Source organism: Papio anubis, chromosome 4, assembly GCF_008728515.1.
Source record: "Papio anubis isolate 15944 chromosome 4, Panubis1.0, whole genome shotgun sequence".
Classification (NCBI taxonomy): domain Eukaryota; kingdom Metazoa; phylum Chordata; class Mammalia; order Primates; family Cercopithecidae; genus Papio; species Papio anubis.
The window spans coordinates 33,864,177-33,881,945 of NC_044979.1; the positions used below are offsets into that span (position 1 = coordinate 33,864,177).

General features: G+C 35.0%; 1 long non-coding RNA gene across 1 annotated transcript in view; it reads right to left on the reverse strand.

The window, feature by feature from the left end:
• Window positions 1-12,443: 12,443 nt before the first annotated feature.
• The window catches only part of LOC116274474, a 138,086-nt gene continuing 132,760 nt past the window's right edge, over window positions 12,444-17,769 (reverse strand). Inside the window, exon 8 of the long non-coding RNA XR_004183132.1 lies at window positions 12,444-13,445. This is a non-coding gene — a long non-coding RNA (uncharacterized LOC116274474). The remainder of the gene's footprint in view (window positions 13,446-17,769) is intronic.

The window sequence follows — 17,769 nt, forward strand, 5'->3', positions numbered from 1 at the left end:
CTTCAAATCAACTCCTAACCGTCTAGTAAGCAGTGCATTAAAAGAATAGAAATGGTAATAACTAACACTTACACAGTGAATGACACACCAGGCATGGTTCTAAATTCTTTCCATAGCTTAACTGATTCAATCTTCAACACAATTGTGTGAGGTTGTTACTATTAGTATATTCCTTTGTAGATGATGGGACTGGGACAAATAATGGTCTTGCTTATGCTAGATTTGCCTATGTTACTCAGCTAAAGAGTGGGGAAGTAGGAAATTAAATGTAAGCAGTCTAACTCCACAGAGTGCGTAATTAACCACTATTCAATACGGCTTCTCATCCAAAATACCGCTAACATCAATTTACTTCAACTTTAAAAATAAAATGTTCATAATTATGACATCAAGTAATAAAGTACAAGAATAATAGTTAAATGAAAGTAGTTGGAAGGAGGTAAGGAAGAGAGAGAGACAATGAATTAATACATTTGTTATTATGCCCTTGGGGAAAATAATTTAACCTGTAGAATATTTTTGCTTAATCCTAGAATCCTAGCAAGAAGAGTGTCACAAAAATCAATCATAGGGCATTAGAAGTCGAAAAATTTAGGAGTTATTTACTTTTGGGAAAATCTCTCTCTCTCCATATATATATATGTGTATATATATATATTTGTATTTTTAGTAGAGACAGGGTTTCGCCATTTTGGCCAGACTGGTCTCGAATTCCTGACCTCAGGTGATCTACCCACCTCGGCCTCCCAAAGTTCTGGGATTACAAGGGTGAGCCACTGTGCCCGGCCTCAATGTTTCTTTAAGAGTTAATGCATCTCAAAATGAATGAGAAAATGGTTTGGGGGTAGAGAATAAGATTATGACTGCAATAGGGCATCCTTAAGCTAAAATATTTCAGGACGTGTCTTCCCAGTATACTTGTGGAAATTTCTTGTTCTTATTACTACATTAACTCTTTAATATGATAGAAGGAAATCAAACCCTAAAATTGTCTTGGCTTCATCTTTTCACCTTTTGTTGGGGTTGGATAAAATCATTTAGCTTTTCTGGGAATTTGAACTGTCCATATGTTAAATGGGGTCAAAGGATAACTTTTTTTACTTTCTTATAGAATGCTTTGAAATGAATAGATTTTGGCACTTTTCAAAAAAATAAAGGATAGAAAACCCATGAGAGTGACATAATTAGTGAGACATTTTAGAGTGATTTAGAGTTGAGGAACTAGTTAAATGATTTCAAGCTTCGAGTTTTTATTTGATTATGCTATATTTTGACATTGCTCCATTTATGACATAATCAAAACTGACATTACAAAATATTATGTTTTCCAATCCTTCTGCATGAATTAACCTTCAGGCGCTATCATTCCTGGTGATCTCTCTAGAAAAAGGTCTCAGGTCCTTTTCTCCTTCTCCAGGGCATTTGTATCCTGTTCGTATAGCAGCATCTTTAAACAGAAATACAAGTCATTTCCTTCAAATTGTCTCAAATATATCCATTTCTAATTTCTTGCTTATTCCGGCTGCATTGATCCAGACTTTTATGAAATCCAAAAATGTAACTTTCCATGCTTCCTCCTATTCTCAAGAGAGACATTCCTTCATATAGTATTCCAGGCCTAGGTAAAAGAAAAACAGGTGCCCACAACTTACTCTCCCTACAGGTGATAAATGGTGGCTAAAAGCCAGGCTAGTGAGGAAGATAACCTTCCTCTCTAGAAGGTGGCCATGGGCTATCTTGAGAGTAGTAGGGGACAGCCAAATGCCTAGGCAGATGGGGCGGGTCCCTGGTGAAATCCCACTTCCAAACTGAAGACAGTGAAAAGCCTGAACAGTGAAAAGTGCTTGTCTTGAAAAGCCAAGCAACAAGTTAAATCCTCAGACCAGACTGAGAACTTGTCTTCCTGTTTGGAATGCTCTCTTCTGATTGGTCCTCACCCTTCACCTATTTTACATATACCTACCCATTCCTAACTGGTTTTTCTACACTGTTTTGCCCACCTTGGAGTGATGTCTTTGCTTTAACTTTTTTTGCATACTCACAAACCAATCAGCACACACTCCCCATTCTTAGTCCATAAAAGGCCCCAGACCCAGCTACACAGTGGGAACCTTTCCTACCTTTGGATAGGGGAACCATTCCACCCCTCATCTCCTCTCTGCTGAAAGCCATTTTTTATCACTCAATAAGATTCTTCTCTGCCCTCCTCACCCTTCAATGTCTTGCATATCCTCATTCTTCCTGGGTGTGGTACGAGAGCTTGGGAGCCACCAAACGCAAGTACAAGCTATAACAGGTGAGCTGAGGCATAGTAGCATGGCCCAGCTAGACCCAAGTGGGGCATCACTGGTTGGGACTCCCTGGCTTGCAAAGCGACTGAGAAGAAAAATCCTACATCACTGGGAGTCATGTCAGTGCAATCAGGACACATCTTGAATAAAGGGAGAGAAAACCCAGACCAGATTATACGAAGATGGAAACTACTTACTGAAGAAATGTTGAGAGGTATGGGGGGAATGAATGTGTACAGAGCATTAAGACTTTGATAAAATTAGAAAATAGAAAAAGGTGAGTCTTCAAGGGATTTTATTTATTCTGTATTCTTCTTATATCTTTCTGTTTACGACCTGATATATTTTCACTGAACTCACCTAACATCCAAATGCATCATATATTATAAAGTCTTATGCAGGTGTTTTAAATTTGCTATGATTATGACTTTAACTTTTTTCTTGAAGCCATCTTATACCATTTTGTTATTTACATTTAGTAATTTAACTAAATCATTAGTAATCAAGTTAACTCTTTTTCAGTTACTTTTTCCTTCTTCTCCTCTCCATTTTTGTCTCACTCTCTTCCTCTTCTCCCTCCCTTTCTCCTCCTCCTTCTTCTCTTCCTTTCTCTTTGTCCTTCTTACCTCTACTCCTTCCTTTTTTGGACAAATGTCCTCTTGAATGAGTGGATTAAGCTGAGTATCCATACCTGTCCAAGGCCTCTCTAAAACTTTTGTAGCATATGTATCACACAAGTTATAACTTTAAAAAATAGTGTTTCTAAGAGTTTTTGAATTCAACACTATTTTTGTGGAATATATAAACTGTGGAAATCATTATAATTTCTTAGTCTTATCTAAATAGCATTATTGAAAAGGACACTTTTGATTATTTTTAGTTTTGTGTACTCTTTCAAAATGCTGCTTGGATGAAGCTTTAGAAGACACATATCAGGGCTAAGACAGGGCCAGTCTCGCAGTTGAACACAGGAACTTTGAAGTAAGAAGCCCAAGGTGTGAATTCTTGCTTCATCTTGCATAGCTTGTGTAACCTTTGGTGGACTAGTTAACTTCTCTAATATCCTGGTTCTTCATCTATAAAGTGAGATAATAGCAGTTCCTACTCAGTAAGATTATTATCAGGGTTAAATGATGTTAGTAAATATTTGTGCAGGGTGCCTAGCATGTAACAATGTATCAAACATTTATAGCTGTATTTTGTAGTTATATTGAATATCAATTCTTTCCCTTTTCTTTTTTTGCTACTTTTGTCTTTTTCCTTAGTTGCTAATGAAAACAACAACAACAACAACAACAAAAATAAGACAGTTCCTATATTCCCATATATTGAAAGAAAGACAGTAGGAGTAAATAACCTGTAAGGCCTATTGAAATCTTTGAAAACTTTGGTGTTCTTTTTGATGGCATCTAAATACTACAGACGAAAATACAAGAGAGCTGCAAAGAAATGAACTCTATATAGAGGATTTAGAAATCACCAAATATCATCGGAATGGATCCATAAAGAAACACACCTGGGAGTAAAATTGATAATGGTTTTAGGAGATATTATTACAAGGAAAACAAATTTAAAACACACAAAAAAACTGAAAAAAAATGACGGCGTGAGTATGTACACACATGCATATTTGTGCGAAAAGGAAAAATAAGAATGCATGGAAAGAAGTAAAGAAGCAAAGAGCAATGGCTATTTAACAATTCTATATCAACCATTTTTTGCATTTATATTTATGGCCCGTATAACCTTATATACTTATAAAAATTTTCTTTATGTAATGTATCTTTTTAGAAGTTTATAACACCTGCATATTAGCCTGAATTTATATTTAAAATTGTCTTAGTCTCACAAACTCTACCCTGACATTGTCATCATTACAAATGTCTAACTCGCCCCTATCACAGTCACTTCCATGAGCCGTTCTGGCATCCTTGCTGTTCTAAGGATATATTTTACTTGATAGAACATCTATGCCTTTGTTAAAAGAAGTATTTTTACCTAGAAGGCATTCCCTCCACCTAATATTTATATGTAGAAGATCTATGTCTTCTCTAGAATATCTTTGTTTTTTATGAAAAATCATATTTGTACATTTTACTTGCCAGAATCTGTTAATTATGTTTTCTGTTGTTTATGCTTATATACTTCCTTTAATTGGATTCGAGGCTTTGCAAGGTAAAGAATCTTATTTTCTGCGTCAGTTGTCTCTTCTAAAGTAATTAAAAGAGAAGTGGCTCAATAAATTGTTGATTGACCAACATTTCCTACTTCCCTGTGTCTCCACATTTATTCCTATTTTCTTTAGTCATTTACATGTACAGTAATTGTTTTTTCATTCATACAGTAATTTACCAACATGAAAATGTGACCAATGCAACTCAAGTTTACAATATTTTGTTTAGATTTTTCTAAATCCTTTTAGAAAGGTTTTTGTTTGTTTGTTTGTTTGTTTTTGCATTTTGCCATGCTTACATACATGACCTCTATGAACATAAAAGAAGATGTTTCTTTTTCATCCACAAAGGCTTCCTTTCACTCATCTAATTAGGTCCTCTTGATTATCCTCTGAGAACTTTTGTTCATGTCAGGAATTAAAGAATATTTTGTTCTTATTTATCCTACCAGGTTCTCCTTCATTAGTTTAATTTTAGATGCATTCTTGCAGTGAAGCTCTTTGATCTTTAGTCATGCTTTATTAAATCTCTCTACTGAAATGCACAATCCCTTCAACTTACATCATGGTGTGTATGTTTCAAGAATCCATTTCATATGCTACTTATTTCATGACATAATTCATAATTCTCTTCTCTCTGGTCTTCAGCACTCTGATTTCACTTGTACCATTGGACATCACATTTATGTTTTCCATTCACTGAAATTCCTTGAGTTCCTTTCATTTGTCAGGCTGTATACTATGCCATGGAGACACAAAGATAAATGAGATAAGGTCTCTTCTCTCAAGGATGCTATACACTAGTGGAGGAGACACAAATTTTTTGTTAGGTTTAGAAATGAAACTACTCATATCAGAGAACAGGAGGCCAAAGGAGAAAAACTTTTTCAGTATTTGGGCCCCTGAAAACTCTACAAAATAAGCTGATATATATGTGAAGTCTTTAAAAATGAATTGGGGAGTTGGAGCAGGTGGGTAGTAGGGAATGTTGAGTACAATCTGACAGGGCATGACATGCAGACAATTCCATATTCTTTGGGGTTTGGGGATAATATACAGTATGAGGTGAGAGGGGGAAGAAGTAAGATTGAAAAAGACAGGACCAATTTTTGAGGGTTTTGTCTGCCAGCAGAAGGACTTGGGCATGATCTGAGAGCAGTGAGGCAATTGAGTTTTTTGTTGTTGTTGTTTTGTTTTTGTTTTTGTTTGCCAATGAATGATATGGTCAGAGTTGAATTTTTACTAAATTATTTTTGAAATTATACCAAGAATGGCTTTGAGGGCACAAGACTATAGATAGAAAGACTGATTAGGAAGTTGTTGCAAGATTCCTGGTAATGAAAGATTACTGCCCAAATTATGATATTGCTAACAGTAATGGAGGGAACAGTTTGAGAGATATAGGAGTTAGAATCTGAAAAACGTGTTGATTTATTGTATTGGAGGGTGAAAGAGAGGAAAAAAATCAAGGATGCCTCACAGGGTTTGAGATTTATAATACATCTACAGTTTTCTAGCTAAACACAGAAGGAGAGAGAGAGAGAGGGAGTAATGCAGACATACAATCAAAGGATTACAGGCTTGTACAGGAAATGGTCATGAGAATGGATGAAAGAAATGAAAAAGATACAGTCCAGAGGTCAAACTACTGAGAGACTTCCCATTTTGAGGTCTTGGAGAAGGACTCTGGTGATGTGATTACCTGTGTCATATATTTTGTAAAATTTGCAAAGGTGAGTTGTTTTAATAGGAATTAATTAAAATTTGTGGTGTTGTTATTTTTCAGTCCCACTTTCCTTCTTTCAAACTTCTGCTTTTGTTGAGTGGTGTTGGGGTAGTAGCCACAGAAATGTGAAGTTTATTTAGGGATACATTAAATTTGAATTTCCTAAGATATATTTATGTGTCCTATAGTTACTTTCATGTATAATTGAGTTATAGCTTTCTCAGTGCAGTGATAATTTCCAGGAACACTCTCACCACAAACTGTGATACATTCACCCCTCCTGTCATGGTAACATTAATGACAAAGTACCTTGCTAAGTGTCTTCACTTCAAAATATATTTCAGTTTAGTCATTGTGCAAGAAAACTTACAGCCCATGCATAAAAGAAAACTGATAAGGCCAGCTGCAGTGGCTCATGCCAATAATCCTAGTTCTTTGATAAGGTGAGACAAGAGGGTTTCTTGAAGCTAGGAGTTTGAGACCAACCTGGGCAAAATAGCGAGATCACATCTCCACAAAAATAACAATAAAAAAATTAGCTGGGTGTGGTGGTGTGAGCCTGTAGCTACTTGGGAGGCTGAGGTTGGGAGGATTGCTTGAGCCCAGGAGTTCAAGGCTATGGTGAGCCATGATCATGCCATTGAAGGAAGGAAGGAAGGAAGGAAGGAAAGAAGGAAGGAAGGAAGGAAGGAAAAGAAAAGAAAAGAAAAGAGGAAGGAAGGAAGGGGAAAAGGAAAGAAGGAAAGAAAGAAAGAAAAGAAAGAAAGAAAGAGAGAAAGAAAGAAAGAAAGAAAGAAAGAAAGAAAGAAAGAAAGAAAGAATGAACAGAGAAAGGGAGAGAAAGAGATAGGGAGAGAAAGGGAAAGAAAATAAAAGAAAGAAGAAAAAAGAAAGGTAGAAATTTGATAAAAATTTGCCCAAATTTTAAAACAATTGCATATTATTTATAAGACATTAGCAACAATAATTGTGAAGCTGAAAGAAACTTTCCTAATCTATCAGTAATAAAAAAAAATCTGGAATCATGTACTTGAGTCATAAAAAACAAAAACATTAAAAAAAAATTTCTACCAAATTTTTCAGAAGAAAGTCTAAAATATTATATTCCTGCTATAGAAAAGGAGTTGCCACATCATTGAATTAGGAACAGGTAATCAGAGTGTGCAACTGTAAATGTAGAAAAAAGAATCATAATTTTTTTTTTTTTTTTGAGGCAGAGTCTCATTCTGTCACCCAGGCTGAAGTGCAGTGGCGTGATCTTGGTTCACTACAAATTCCGCCACCTGGGTTCAAGTGATTCTCCTGCCTCAACCTCCCAAGTAGCTGGGATTACAGGCGCCTGCCACCATGCCTGGCTAATTTTTGTATTTTTAGTAGAGACAGGGTTTCACCATGTTGGCCAAGCTGGTCTCAAATTCCTGACCTCAGGTGATCTGTAGCCCACCTCGGCCTCCCAAAGTGCTGGGATTACAGGCATGAACCACCATGCCCAGCTTATAAAAAGTTTACTAAGCAGTTAGTTAATTTAGATATTGCTATTTTAATCCGTTTACACAATGTGATTTTGGATGGCTTTTTGTTTTTTTGTTTGTTTGTTTTGTTTCTTTGTTTGTTTTTTGTTTGTTTTGTTGAGACCTTCTGTCGCTCAGGCTGGAGTGCAGTGGCACAATCTCGGCTCACTCCACCTCCCAAAGTGCTGGGTCCGCCTCGGCCTCCCAAAGTGCTGGGCCTCCCAAAGTGCTGGGATTACAGACGTGAGCCCCCGCGCCCAGCCTGGTTTTGGATCGCTTTTTAAAATTGGTAATTTGTTGTGAATTTATTTTCTTGTACTTTTGTACTATTTCTGCATTTGTAAACTGAACTCTTGTTTTTAAAGAGGGCGTGTAACATGCTTCACATCCCACAAAACCTGGGTCAGCTCTTAAAATCCTTGAAATTGATCAAGAACCTAGGAAGTAAGGGTGATGGACCAAGTGTCAATAGAAATTGAAGACCCTCAGGGGTATGGCTAGACTTGTAGTGAAAAGGAAGGCTGAGATGTAGACTCTGTAATCTAAAGTCACTCCTGATTATGAACAAGATGCACATTACAGAGATTATGAGAAGAAAGAATGGAGCTGCTGAAGGCCTGGGCCACAAAGACTTTTATATCATGCTCACTGGTTTATATCTGTATTAGTGGTCTGTATATTCCTGGAAGAGGATTTTACTCTTCTTTGTCCATTCGCTGCATCAATACTGTGCATTGCACATGGTAATAGTTTTTGAGTTGTGAGTGAGAACTTGGTACAGACTAAAACAGAGAAAGGTCTAGTTCCTGCCCTTGGGGCTTTGGACTTTATTATATTATTATATTGTGCTCACTGTACTTAAGTAGAGTCTGGGCCTCTTGCCAGGGGTTGTCACCTGTGCTGCCTAATACCAGACTGGGTATGACTTCTTTCATCCTCAAGAGTGGATGCGGCCCTGTCTATCTTGTAACATCACTACAAATAACACTGTCCTCCATCCTCAACTTTTTTTTTTTCCACTAACACTTTTTGTTGGTCCACCTAGTTAAATGGGTAAACGTCAGAGAAAAAAAGGTAAACTACAGGAGATTAGAGAAGGGCGGTTACGAATCACGACAGGTCCAAGATGTTTTCTGGTGTAAGTCACTAATGCACAAAAACAGAGGATTTGGATTTTGGTGATCTAAGAATTATAAAGTCTGCTCACTCAGAATGATAGCAGGACATCAGGTAGACAGGGAACAATATGTAGTGTAACATTAGCTTGAAATTTATTTTTTTTAAATAAAGAGCCCTTAAGATATGGGGCAGGAGTTACATTCATTTTATAGTATAACACATTATATGTAGAATTACTGTATGGAATGAGACTTAGGGAGTGCTTAATAATAATTTGTGCTAAAAGGTTTCTATTGGCCAGTGTAGTAGCTCACTCCTGTAATCCCAGCACTTTGGGAGGTCGAGGTGGGTGAATCAAAAGGTCAGGAGTTTGAGACCAACCTGGCCAATATGGTGAAACCCTGTCTCTAAAAATACAAAAATACGAAAATACAAAATACTAAATACAAAATACTAAAAATACAAAAATTAGCCAGGTGTGGTGGCAGGCGTGTCCCAGCTACTCGGGAGGCTGAGGCAAGAGAATCGCTTGAACCCGGGAGGTGAAGGTTGCAGTGAGCCAAGACTGCGCCACTGCACTCCAGCCTGGGCGATAGAGCTAGACTCTGTCTCAAAAAAAAAAAAAAAAAGGTTTCTATTACAGTGTGGTGTTTACCATGTTAACCAAATTGATTAATCAATGTTTGGGAGGACTATTGGGGTGGGGGCCAAGGAAATGGATATAGCCTGTTTACTTCATTTGTTTAAACAGTTGGTAAGTATTTAATTGCATTAGGTGTTTTGCAGGTAATAAAATTATGGGATACACTCTCAATAGCCTGATGGTTTGTTTTTATCAGTAATTGTAGTAGATTCTCATAAATTGAGAGGAATAATTTCTTTCTTTGCTCTTGCCTCACTGGAAGGAACACATATTATCAAGATCCTAATGATGATTTGTCTAAGAAAGCACAAATACTAAATTCTAAAATTAAATAACATGGAACTGTCTTTGAAAGCCCAATTTTGCTACAAATGACCATTGCCGATTGTTTAATAAACTGTCTTATCTTCGTACAGAAAACTCTGCCTCAAACAAAAATTTTACAGTGACAAAAGCTGTGCGAAATTTATATAATTCCAATGAACTTCAGTGACCTGAGATTTTAGTAGAGTTATAAGATTTTATAGGCTGCAATGAAAAACATTAACATTAAAATATTAGTAATTATCTGTTTATAAACTCAAATTTTATAAATGACATTATTGCCTGATAAAATGTTGAATCTAGAACATGGATGAATTTAACTATTTTTATTTTTATTAATTAATTTATTTTTTAAAGTATTTTATTTTATTCTTAATTGACAAAAATATATTATGTACAACATGTTGTTTTGAAAATTTATACACTGTGAAATGGTTATTTCAGGTTAGTTAAAATAGGTGTTACTTTACATACTTATCATTTTTGTGGTGAGAACACTTAAAATCTATTGTCTTAGCAATTTTCAACAATGCAGTGCATTGTTATCACCTATGATCAACCTGTTATGTAATAGATTTCTTGAAGTTATTTCTCTTATCAACAGATTAATGGATTCAAAAAATGTGTTATATATACACAAAAGAATACTATTCGGCCTTATAAAGGAAATCCTGTCCTATGGGACATGGGTGAACCTGGAGGACATTATGATAAGTGAAATAAACCAGGCATAGATGGACAATTACTTCATGATCTCTCTCACACACGGAGTGTAAAAAAGGTGAACTCAGAGAAGTAGAATGGAATGGTGTTACCAGGAGTCAGGGGTTGGGAGGGATTGTCAGATGTTATAGTGGTTTATACCTGTAATCCGAGCATTTTGGGAGACCGAGGCAGGAGGATAGTTGGAAGCCAGGAGTTTGAGATCAGCCTGGGCAACATAGTAAGTCCCTGTCTCTATAAAATATTTTTAAAAGTATCTGGTTATGGTGGCACATGCCTGTGATCCTAGCTACTCAGGAAGCTACTTAGGAGGATCACCTGAACCCAGGAATTTGAGGTGACAGTGAGCTATGATCACTTCATTGCATTCCAGCCTGAGTGACAGAGTAAGACCCCATCTCTAAAAAAAGCAACAACAACAAAGATACACATTTCAGCTTCATGGTTAGGTTTGCCCAAAATTAGACTAAGGAATGGGTCTTATAAAAAGGCCAGTTCTCTGTCACTAAAAGGTTTTAAAGAATCAAGGTGAAGTTCTAAGAGGAGTTTCTTTGTGGGTGAGATTGGGACAGATGATCAATAATGTTATCTTTAGTGTTTAGGTTTGGGGACTTCCATAGATCAAATGAGATGTATTCCTGGTTTTTCCTTGCAAATTTTCTGAGATTATGCCCCTAGATTTGTCATCACCTCTAAGGGAGTGAGAAGTGATGGATTTTTGTATAAGCATATCCATTACATTGAACACATTATTTTTTAATTTACTACCACGTATTAAATATTTATTATGCTTCCAAATATAATGTGCCATGTACTTTCTAAGTAATGTGATGGATTAAACAGTATCTGTACAAGGTACAAATTATTAACTTCATTCAAATTTAGAAAAGTTTGGGTTAAAGAAGTCTGGTAGCTTTCCTAACATCACACGCTAGAAAGTAACACAGAGCTGTTATTCCATACTAATCAGTAAAGTAATAAACATGGAAGTGATACAGCATTGTGATTTAAGGTGAGGGTGGCAGGATCATAACTGTTGCTTTGAAGACTTGAACAACTTCCCTCTTTCAGTACCCAGAGGTATCCAAGCTTCATTCACATTTGCTTGAGGCAGAAGCCAGAAAGCCAAAATATGAACAATCATATATATATATATACAACCCTATATACATTATAAATATATTAAATATATAATAAAACTCCTTACTCTTAGGCACTTTGGAAAAATAATTGATAGCCATTTCATTTACTTACCAAGAGAAATGATAGTCATAAGGTACACGCATAACAGGATGAGAATCAATACATTTTCCCTTGCTAGGTTGTTCGTTCCACATATTGACTGAATCAATAAAGAAATGAAGACAGACCAACATGGAATTAAGCACATGTTGGAGACCACACAAACTGAGAAAGAAGAATTAAGTCAGTCAAGCACTTAATGCTCTTTGTCTAAAATAGTTGTGCTTTCATTTCTGATTGACAAACTATCTTATATATATTAACATATTCAATTTACTAACCAGCAAGTCTCATGGCCAAGTCTGCAGCCTTTTCCTGTTAAGTTGTTGACAATGTATATTCTAACCCATAGTGTTGATATTACATCTTAAAACTTAGAGGACAAATGTATAACTCTAATTTCTGGTTGGTACAGAACTTAGAAATAAGTGCTGATCAAAGAATTAAAGTTTGTCTGACTCCAAAGCCCAGTGAAAGCCATGTAAGTCAGGAATAAAGTTATTAAAAACTATCTTATGCTTAATCAAATAACATTTACTTTGGGTACAACTATAAATTCTTAAAATGGCAATTTCAAGGGGAAAATGGAAATCTCTAAATCACTAATGTGGCAATGGAGTGAACTTGGATGATCAGTCCAAGAAATTTAAAAAAAAAAAAAAAAAAAAGCAGGTCTCTTGGAAGCACCATAAATTAGGCTGTTAAATTGTGGCTGGAGTCTAATGCAAATCCCGGTTACCCAGGCATAAAAGAAAGCAGCAGTTGGCAAACACTGTGTTATTTATTTTGTAGATAAGCCATCTATCAAACTTTTCTTTTCCTCAGTGAAATGCACACTCAAGCACCATGGAGAAAAAGAATCTGGTAGTGATAGAGTGTACCCTGGGAGCTTCTTTTCGGAACTTTGGTGAAATCAAGTGAAAACTAAAGTCCTTTGCAAATTAACAGTTTACTTGCTTGTCTAAATCAAACAACAAGAGGAAGATATTCATCTGGTTGCTAAGTAGAGAAGGGAGGTTTCACTGAAGTGCTTCATGCTGTTTGACCAGCCTCTCATAAACACACCAATTTGAACCTCAAAGTTACAAAAATGGCGACTCTCATCCTGAAATTGCCAATTCTCTCAAATCTCCTAAGAATAAAATGAATGGAGCAACCATAGGGTTAAAGAAACCTGAGCCAAATGACCAATAGTAGAGATTTTTCCAAAGTCTGGAGTGGTGGGATTTAGTAATAACATAATTTCAAGTCAGAGAATTTCTGTTTCATAGGTTATTCCAAAAAAGAAGAATGAGTATTTCTTCATCACTGTTTTATTTAGTATTTAACAGAAGATTCAGGAGGAGTAGTGAGTATAAATCTTAATCCACAATCTTGACTATAAGAGAAATATTATTATTTTCTTTAAGTCAAATTAAATCCGGTTAAAACCTCTATTCAGACATTTGATGGGAATTTAAATACATTTTGGGGTTATTCCTCTCACCATACCCCCATTGTAACATGGGATCCAGAATTGCCTGGTGCCAGAGGAATAAGCAAAGGCCTTTCACTTTAGTTTATTATGATTGTTACAGGTTTGATAATTGCCCAAATCCACAGAGATGCCAGAAGGTTGCCGCTCTTCTATTCCCTCATCACATGGCCGAGTTTGAAGTCCAGAATCTTGGTTGGAGCTGGGAATTTCAGTGCCCTGTAATCACCCATGAGAAAAAAGACCAACAAAGACCGAGTCACGCCTTGTAAAGCATTCAAACAGAAGAAAAAATGCCATTTTGTATATCAAAAACAGCAAACATCAAACACAACTAAAATAAATGAATATATCAGTACATTATGATTCCTACCACAGAATTTGTGTCTACAATTTTTGCTTGAGGCCCAGAATTATTTTTTAACTCTTATTTGAAATGATTTTAGATTTAACGAAAAAGTAAATAATAGAGTTTCTATATTCCCTTCTCCCAGCATCCCCTAATGTTAACATCTTATGTAACCATAGTAAAATGATCAAAATCAAAATTAACATTGGTACACTGCCATTAATTAAAATACAGACCTTGTTCAAATTTTACCACGTTTTCCACTAGTTACCTTTTTCTCTTCCAAAATTTGATCCGAAGTTCTACATTGCAATTAGTTATCCTGTCTGCTTAGTCTCTTCCTGTCTATGAGCATTCCTCAGTTTTTCATTGTCTTTCAGGACTTTGATACTATTGAAGAGTATTGGTCAGTTAATTCATAGAACATTTCTCACTTGGTTTTGTCTAATTTTTTTATGGGATTATGTATTTTTGGAAAGAAGGCTACAGAGGTAATTTTGTGCCTTTCTAAATGTACATCAGAGGAACATGATGTCAGTCTTATTAGCGACGTTACTAGTGATTACTTGGCTAAAGATCTATCTGTAGGTCTTGAGTTTCTCCACTCTTTTCCAATTTGTAATTAGTAAGTACCTTGGTAAACATATATCAGGTCATGCAAATTTCCAATTTCTCCTCAAGTATTTACTCACTAATTTTAGCAACCATTGATGATCATGCCCACAATAATTATTATTATGGTACTTGCTCAATGGCTATTTTGAATTCTTCCTTCATTCCTTCTACGTTTATTAATTGAATTTTTTCAATAAGAAAAAATCATCCTTTTCACTCTTTATTTATGCATTTGATTGTTTATATCAGCATAAAATCATAGATACTACATTATTCTCTGAGTTAGAATCCAACAATATCAAGGACTCAGAGTTTTCAACTGTAATAATACTTAGTTCCTTTTCAAGTTCCACAGATTTCTTTTTCTACCTTAACTGTATTTGTCTTTCTGGCTCACTGCAACATGTCTGTTTATTCTTCTTTTATATTTTTCCTTTTATCTTCCATCGAACCAAAGGAAAAATCACCAAATTCCTCCTTTTAAAAATTCTGTGTCTAACACTCTGTCATTTTTTACTTAAACACTTATCTTTTCTCACCTTCCCTACCTCAATTTTGTTTTGTCCCCATTTACCTCCTTTATTTCTGTTTACTTTATGTATAGGTGCCGACGGGTAGAGAGAGCCTGTTCGGTATAAACAGAGATAAATTGCCTCTTCCCATCTTTTGAAAATAGTCTGTTCGTTCTTTTGACTTTCAAGATGAATGTGAGCAAATTAAAGTAGTCATGCCTCTATTTTGGCCATCAATTTTCAAGTCACTGAGTCAGGTGACTGCTAATGACATTGGTAATGGTTTGCACTTCTTTTTGTTCTATTATTGTGGTTGACTTCAGAGAAGAATTGACAATACTTTTTGAACATCAACTAATTATATCAATCTTTGTACTAAAAATAATTTAAAACGACACATTTCTGCATGAAAATTAAAGCAAAATTCTGTCTTTTGTATCTCTATATGACAGTCACTTAAATTGCCCATATACTCTTACAGTTAGAACACATTAAATAAATACATTTTCCCTACTCTAACCAGAGGTTATAAATCTGAGTTTGTTTTTCAGGTACATCAAAAAAATATATACCCGTGATATGTATTTTATTGTGATTGTAGAAGAGAAATCTTAAAAGGAGAAGAACAGAATCATAAACATGCTATCTCTTTCTCTCTCCTGTATTCTTTGGAAAATTTTAACCAAAGCTTATTCAGAATGTTTTCTAAATTGTAAATTGATAAAAAATATCTTTATACGGATGGGCAGTGTGAATTATAAGTGAGTGAGATAGCAACCATCCAAACACAACATGATTAATCTAATTGCACCTACATACTCAATTTAAATAGTTTTAAATCTTTGAAATTCTGAATGGTTCATTATACTCCGAAATAATAAGTAGAAAACAGAGACCTTTCAAACTAAAGACACTGTAAATTTAGCAGTGGATGACTTAAAATGCTTGAATACTATTTTAAAATACCACTTAAATTATTAAATAAAAATAAACCTTATACATGTATTTCAAAGTGTAATTAAATTAATGTTTACTTTATTTAAAAACTCCCTAAATGAAAAAAAAACCTGAGGCCGTCCATTTAAATGCTAGCAACCCAGAAATATGTATTCGAATATTCTTTCCCATTAAAAAATCTTAGTAATTATAACCGAAAACTATTTTCATTCCCAAGAGTAGAAATAAGAATATCAAAGAATAACCTAAGAAAGAAATGTGAAGGATTTATGGCTAGGAGACAAAGTATAGCTAATAAATATTAATGACTAATAAGTAAATACATGGATGTCATAATCTGATATAGGAAAATTCTGTTGTATAATTGTAATAGCTACCTCAAGTTAATTTACACATTTAAACACATCCCAGGCAAATACAGCTTGAACTTAATGAAATAAGTTTATATGGGAGGAAAATTTCTATGGGAGGAAAATGTATTTGAGAGGAAAAATGTACATAGAATTAATCTGAGTCAAGAAACATAAGATGCGAGTGGTGGAAACATGCCTGATCACTTAAAAACTGCATTTTAAAGTCCCAATAGTTAACACATCCAGTCTATTCCTGTCTTAAGTGTATTTCTGTAAGAAATGGGTATTTGGACTCATGCTAGGGTGCTCTGAATTCAGATATATGGTAGTGTGGTGTCTTTGCAGTAAAGACCATTATTTAAGAGCCTGCTTCTTATTTCCCCACTAGTATCAAAGGATACATCACTGTTAAGAGAGAAGGTGTTGTGAGTTAAGCAAAGTGGAAAGGAAGTGCTCAAACAGCACTTGCCTAATGCAAGCAGTTTATTTTCAACAATTTTAAATCTCATCCCTAAGACATGTCATTTAGTTGGAAAGAAAATAACTTTCAAATAGCCTAAGTAGTACAGGTGAGTGATATTGATTCTTCTAACTGTAACTGAAATATTTTTGTAGGTCACGTATTCTCAATTCATATTGTTTAAAACTCATAGGTAAAACTTTAACACAGTTTATTCCAAATTTGGTACACATTATTCAGTAGGCTATTTAGAACTATTTTGTCAGGTATAATGAAATATTGATATCAGTTACTAATTATACTAATTTTATTTTGTGTTACAAAATGTGTTAGTATTTTCTGCCTCTTATTAACAAAAAATAAAATGACATGCAAGTTGCCAGATTAATCAGATTTTAGAAGTATACACTTTTCTTTTTCCTTTTTTTAACATACAGGAAAACTTTGATTATAAGACTTAATGAATTCAATTGAATTATGTCTGATTTTTATATTTGATTTATATTTATTTCCAAAAGCAGAATCCAGGGTGATGGTGGGCTGAATTATTTGCCTCCTCTCTTTATTTCTTCCTGCATCTGTGTCCTTACTTAGCTATACAACTGTGCAGTGTGCTCGCCTTGTGATCCAGCATAATTTCCTATCCCAGAGTTTGGCCTTGTGACCTGCTTTGGCCAATAAAATGAGAAATGGTATGCTAACTTTCAGCCTAAACCTCAAGAGACCTAAGTGTTTGGAAACACTTTCTACTTTATGATTCTGCCATCACCTTGTGAAGGATATGATCAGGCTAAACTGTGCATTTTAGAAAAACAATGAGAGACATATGCAAAAAAGCCAACCCACCATCTTAGCCCAGCCTAGATCAGCTGACTCCCAGGCAAGTGAAGAAACCTCAGCAAGAATGGAAGAGCCGCCAAGTTCAGTCTGGACTAGATTAGTTGACACTAGGAATACGTGAGAAATGAATATTTATGCTGGGACACTGATGTTATGTGGGTGGTTGTTATGCAACCATATTGAATCAATAGGTAGCTGATAAACCATCACATGTACTAAAGGATCACCAAGTCTTATATTACAACTCTTGTTTTACAAATATCTTAACAGTTTCACTAAATATTTAACTGAATTATTCCAAATTAAATAATTTAAAAGGCATACTGATTTTTATATTGTTTTCATAATGCATTAATTATTCTTGATGGGCATCATTTTAATATTAATAGCTACTTAACAGTAATCACTTTAAATATAATTTATTTCCTCACAGGTGTTTTTACAATAGCTCTTAAAA